Source organism: Mus pahari, chromosome 21 (assembly GCF_900095145.1).
Source record: "Mus pahari chromosome 21, PAHARI_EIJ_v1.1, whole genome shotgun sequence".
Classification (NCBI taxonomy): Eukaryota; Metazoa; Chordata; class Mammalia; order Rodentia; family Muridae; genus Mus; species Mus pahari.
In genome coordinates this window covers 50,446,663-50,452,402 of record NC_034610.1, presented here as the reverse complement: position 1 = coordinate 50,452,402, position 5,740 = coordinate 50,446,663, and the positions used below count along the sequence as shown (strand labels likewise).

Below are 5,740 nucleotides of genomic sequence, written 5' to 3'. Positions count from 1 at the left end.
AATTAATCAGTCAGATTTATATATCAATAAATTCCCAACTCACAAGATTCCCACACAATAATTTCAGCACCAATTGATAAAAGCTTCCTACTTAGATTAGACAAATTATCCTAATTATTCTATTCCTATATGATATTATAGCTACCTGCGGCTATTTAAAGCCACACAGAATCTAAATCATCATGTTTGTCCTCCATTTTTCTGTGGCTATCTTCTTTTGTGTTTGCTTTTTCTAGGGTGCAGTTTCCCTCCTCGTGTTGGAGTTTCCCATCTATTATCCTTTGTAGGGCTGAATTTGTGAAAAGATATTGTGTAAATTTGGTTTTGTTATGGAATATCTTGGTTTCTCTATCTATGGTAATTGAGAGTTTTGCTGGGTATAGTAGCCTGGGTTGGCATTTGTGTTCTCTTAGGGTCTGTATGACATCTGCCCAGTATCTGCTAGCTTTCATAGTTTCTGGTGAGAAGTCTCATGTAATTCTGATAGGTCTGCCTTTATATGCTATTTGACCTTTTCCCCTTACTGCTTTTTAATATTCTTTGTTTTGTGCATTTAGTATTTTGACTATTATGTGATGGGAGAAATTAATTTTCTGGTTCAATCTATTTGGAATTCTGGAACTCACTTTGTAGACCAAGCTGGCCTCGAACTCAGAAATCCACCTGTCTCTGCCTCCCAAATTCTGGAATTAAAGGCGTGTGCCACCGCCAGGCTCTCTTGCCTGGACCTCCCCACTTGATCACTAATTGAGAAAATGCCTTACAGCTGGATCTCATGGAGGCACTTCCCCAACTGAAGCTCCTTTCTCGGTGATAACTCCAGCCTGTGTCAAGTTGATACCCAAAACCAGTCAGTACAATTATCAAAATGAATGCTTCCTCCTATAAGCCAATTTGTTCAGTTGTTATTACAGTGATAAAGAATAACCAATACACTAGGTGTAAGTGGAAAGAGCATATTCTTTCTTTCTTTCTTTCTTTCTTTCTTTCTTTCTTTCTTTCTTTCTTTCTTTCTTTCTTTCTTCCTTCCTTCCTTCCTTCCTTTCTTTCTTTAGTTGAAAATTTTCTTAAGCTTTATTGGAGGAGGGCTAGGAGGAGGAGGAGGGTCCTGTGTCGAACAGATTATATTATGAAGCTCTGAAGCCTGGGGATGTCGGAACTGGAAAGTAAAGGGCACTTTGAAAAGGGATGCTGGACAGGCACATCTATGCCCTTGGGTAAAAAGCAAGGACACCAGTCTCAGAAGTGACCATGCTGGTAGTCTGGGGTTCTTTTCTCAGGGACGGTGACCTGTATGGGACCTTGGAGGTGACCTATGCCTGAGTCCTCGCCCATAGAGCTGCTGGCGCAAGTTCCGGGATATGGGTTGTAGGTGCATAAAATTGCAGAAGCCTCCCTGGGTGCATTCCCTCATCTCATACTGCCAGCATGACTCTTGGAAGTCAGCGACAGGAGACAGCTCAGCATGCACAGCCTGCCCTTTGAACCAGCGATTATTGAGTTCCGCCAAGCTCACTCTGCATCTTCCTCCTGCCGGAACTTTTTTTTTTCTATTAAGGCATTTTATATTAGATATTTTCTTCATTTACATTTTGGATGCTATCCCCAAAGCCCCTTATGCCCTCCCCCTGCCCTGCTTCCCAACCCACCCACTCCCGCTTCCTGGCCCTGGCATTCCCCTGTACTGGGGTATATGATCTTTGCAATACCAAGGGCCTCTTCTATTGATGGAGACATTGCCCAAGAGGTGGTCCCTGAGGTTGTCACACACATTCATCTCTTCATTTTTTTCCATACTTCTCCTGTAGTTCTGTGAATACCTCCTCAAATAAGTTATCATAGTGTTCTTACACCTCCACATCGCTTACGTGGCAGTGTGATCCATCTGTAATTTGGGCTGTGTTCTATGGATTCCGGTACAAGTCGAACAGGACTATGGTCTGGCTGAAAGTCAGTTTGTTGTGAAGTTGGGAGCATCAATCCCAATGCCAGCAGGCTCCAGTCATTCTCACTTGTCCTTCTCAGCCCCAAATATCGAAGCTAAATATTCAGCCATTTTTGCCTGAACACTCCCGGAAAGAGTATATTCAGACCTACCTGAAGATGATCATCCAGGGAGACAAACTATCCACTTAGAATATTTTCTCTATAGGTCATCTGAAGAGTCAGAAGGAAGAAGAATGGGTTTGCAGCTAGTCAGTTGTCATAATAACTGTATCACAAGAATAGCCCAGGATGTGGCCTTGTGTTATTCATTTCAGGTAGTAATCGTAAGAGAGGGCCTATGACAACTTTATTTATTATATTTACAGCATCTGGGAGGCTGCAGAACCTACCCTTACTGGGTCAGAATGATTTATGATTTAGTGTCATGGCTCACAAGGCTAAGAGTTCTTGTCATCTCCTCTCTCTCTCTCTCTCTCTCTCTCTCTCTCTCTCTCTCTCTCTCTCTCTCCCTCTCTCTCTCTCATATTTCAAATGCTTATCATATGCATACTGGCAGAGAGTAGAAGTAGAGACCACTCCAACAAAAAGAATGAAAAAGCACAGTAAATCAAGAGAAGTCTTCAAAGTTCAAGACCCTGTGGTTAGGATAGTAAAAAAAGATAGTGGAGAAGCAGAGTAGGGGCCTGAGAACCCAAATTCAACTTGACAGGGGAGTTATTGGCGTGATAAATTGTCATGTAGGCATAGAGAACAAACTAACATTTGAAACAGAGACTCATGGGAATTTGTGGATTTTCACTTGAATTTCTGTTTCAAATGTAAAGGACTGGCATTGGTGACATATTCCTGTGACTCAGCACTTGAGGGACGAAGGCAGGCACGTCTTGAGTTTGAGGTTGCCATTGAGTATAACAGGAATAATGCCGTCCTGATACTTAGAGAGGCCTTGTCTTTGACCAGGGCACAGAGAAGGGTATGAGTAAGTTAGTTGCAGTTCCTATGTATGAAATTCTTTTAAAAACTCAGTATTTCCTTGACCAAAATTGTATCTAAAAGAAAAAAAAATGATTCCTCTGCCTTATTAGCCCTTAAAAAAAAACAAGATGAAAGTTGCTAGAGCAATGTTCAAAAGTCAATTTTATACAGAAGAAAAAAAAAAAAACAAGCAACCAGAGAAATGGTGTATAAATGTGGAATACACTGTTAAATAACATTACTTTAAAACTTAAAACTGGATTTTAGGGAGACAAAATGTCATGGACCTTGCTTGCATGGTTAGAATAGCCTTCCCTGCTGCCTTCATGGCAAATACATCACCTATTCTTGTTTTCACCATTTCCCCTTTAGATTCCTTTCATTGTCCCCCTTTCTATCTGCATCTTTTACACACACACACACACACACACACACACACACGCATATGCAAATGCATGCACATACACACTGCAATGTGCATTATTTTGGTAAATTACCATGTGCTTCTTAGACTTAGTGATAAAGAGGTCTTAGAAAGTGAGTAGGAATCCTGACTCCACTACCTTTTCAAACCCAAGCACGTTTGTCTGAAACATTTATCTCCAATGCTCCTGGTTTGGTGATTTACAGGCCACCTAACTTTGTGGCAGGGAGAGGAAAAACAGCAAGCAGAAAAGGTTGCTAAGAACAGGGAGACAGTGAGCCATCTCCAACAGAAGTTACTATTGCTTAAGCCAAGTTATAAAAGGCTTGTGGTGAGAATGGGAAGCTGGAAGCTTATCCACAGACGGACTGTTCTAATCTGGCTGAGTCCTTCAGTCACAATCTGTGTCACACTTATATCTAGGCTTCTCAAGTCTGTTTCTGCTGTAGGTTGTAAGCCTCCATTTGAGGATGACATCTATGCTCCCTCAATTAGTCTTCTCCAGTCATCTCTGTTGGATGTGTCTGGTCAGACAATGTTTTGTTATTGAGCAGCTATGTCTGTCTGTCTGTCTGTCTGTCTGTCTGCTTCTTGCCAGTTGACCTTTTACTTTTGCTTGATGCATACTTGATATACTCACTCATTTGAAACCAAAGTACAAAGACACAGCTATAGAGATCATTCAGAATACCCACGTGATACCAGAAAGTGGAAACTTTTCTATGAAGATAATTATTACTGGTGGATCCTGTGCCTTCCTTTTGTACCATTGTCTTGCCAACACAGTACCAAACGCACACCTCATTGTATTATAAAATATGGTACTCTTGTGTGTGGGATTACTTGTCTATGTCAAGTATATTTGATGGTTTTGACTTGATTTGACAGGCCAGGTCAATCAAAACAATCAGACAATCCTCTATACCACATCTAGTCTAATTATACTGTCAAAGTTTAGCTGTTTTCTGATGATGAAGCATACTAATTGTTTGCTGCAAGGAACATAGAGTCCTTAGTTGCTCTTTTGGCATGTAAAATGTTGTTCACTTCCGTGCATATGTAAAGGGAAAGTTGGATTAAATTTTAAGCAAAGCAATTTATTTCCTTACTTAATGTAAGACTAGTACTAATGATTCTTGTAACAATTGTCATAAAGATGATTCATATTTTTCTATGTAGCTTTAAAATGCACCATCTAGCTTAAGCTAGAAGATTCTAGTTTAATTGCTAACATTTATCTTTTTGGGTCTCATTTTCCCCCTGGAGTAACATTTCTAGAAATGATAAAAAAATAAATCATTACTTAAAAGATTGGGCTTTCAAAGTGGAGTTCAAGGTTGTTAAAAGTTTTTATGGAGGGGAAGCTATTAGCCCAGCTTATATTTTATTATATCTGTTGGGCCACAGAGATAATTGAAGGGTTAATTGCCACGCTGTCTTTACAATGTCAAAGTTTAGATTAAATTAAAATCACCAGTTGCTGTTTTAACTGTATAAATTTGCTTTAAATTTTATCCTTTGAATCAGTGTATTCGACAAATAAGTCCTTTGTTATTTCCCCTCTCCTTGTCTTGTTTTCTCTGACCTCTGTTAACTTCTTTCCTGCTTCTCTTCTTTTCTTATTGAGAGATTCGTGAGCTCAAAATGTGGTAGCCCAGTGGCAACTGTGTGGTCTTAGAAACAATGATATGATTTCCTAGATTAAACCATTTCTGGGAGTATCCTTTAGCAACATTTGATGGACAGATTGGCACTCAGAGGGAAGATATTATGAGTCAGCAGTAACTACATCAGGGCGAAATTGACCCATGAGGACCAGCCACAAGAGCTGGCTTGGCTAGAAAGAATCTTATACACACTGCAGGCCAGTTGCCAGAAGAGGAGAGTTGCCTTTAGATGGGAAGTCAAGGAAGGAAATACTAAACACATTGCTGCTCTGCATGGCCTCCAGCCCTCACAAGGAAAGAGTGTGGTGCAGAATCAAGGTATGATTCATGAGGAGCAGAGAGGCAACCCTGCCTTTGGTTGTTAGAAAGGATAAATTTCCTAGAGAGAAACTAAGTGACTTTCTGTGCCCTTGAACAGTGGATATTTGCTGGACCACAGGGGCTTGAGCAGACTGTGAGTAGGTTAATTTTTTTTTAGTTGTTACTGTTGCTATTTTTTTTTTCCTTTGAGAAAGAGATTAGGGCTACTGTGGAATCAAAATGGGAATGAAAATTCAGAGCCCATAGGAATCAAGATCACATACTGTGATGTCAAGTTCACCTAAATTCAAATCCTAGCTTGGTTCCTCACAAGTTATGGGACTTGGAGAAATTATTCACCACCTCCTCTTCTTCTTTTTCTCTTCTCTTCTCTTCTCTTCTCTTCTCTTCTCTTCTCTTCTCTTCT

The 5,740-nt window shown here is 40.2% G+C and overlaps 1 pseudogene; it reads right to left on the bottom strand.

The window, feature by feature from the left end:
* Positions 1-1,239: 1,239 nt before the first annotated feature.
* LOC110338416 lies at positions 1,240-2,056 on the bottom strand (annotated as a pseudogene).
* Positions 2,057-5,740: the final 3,684 nt, after the last annotated feature.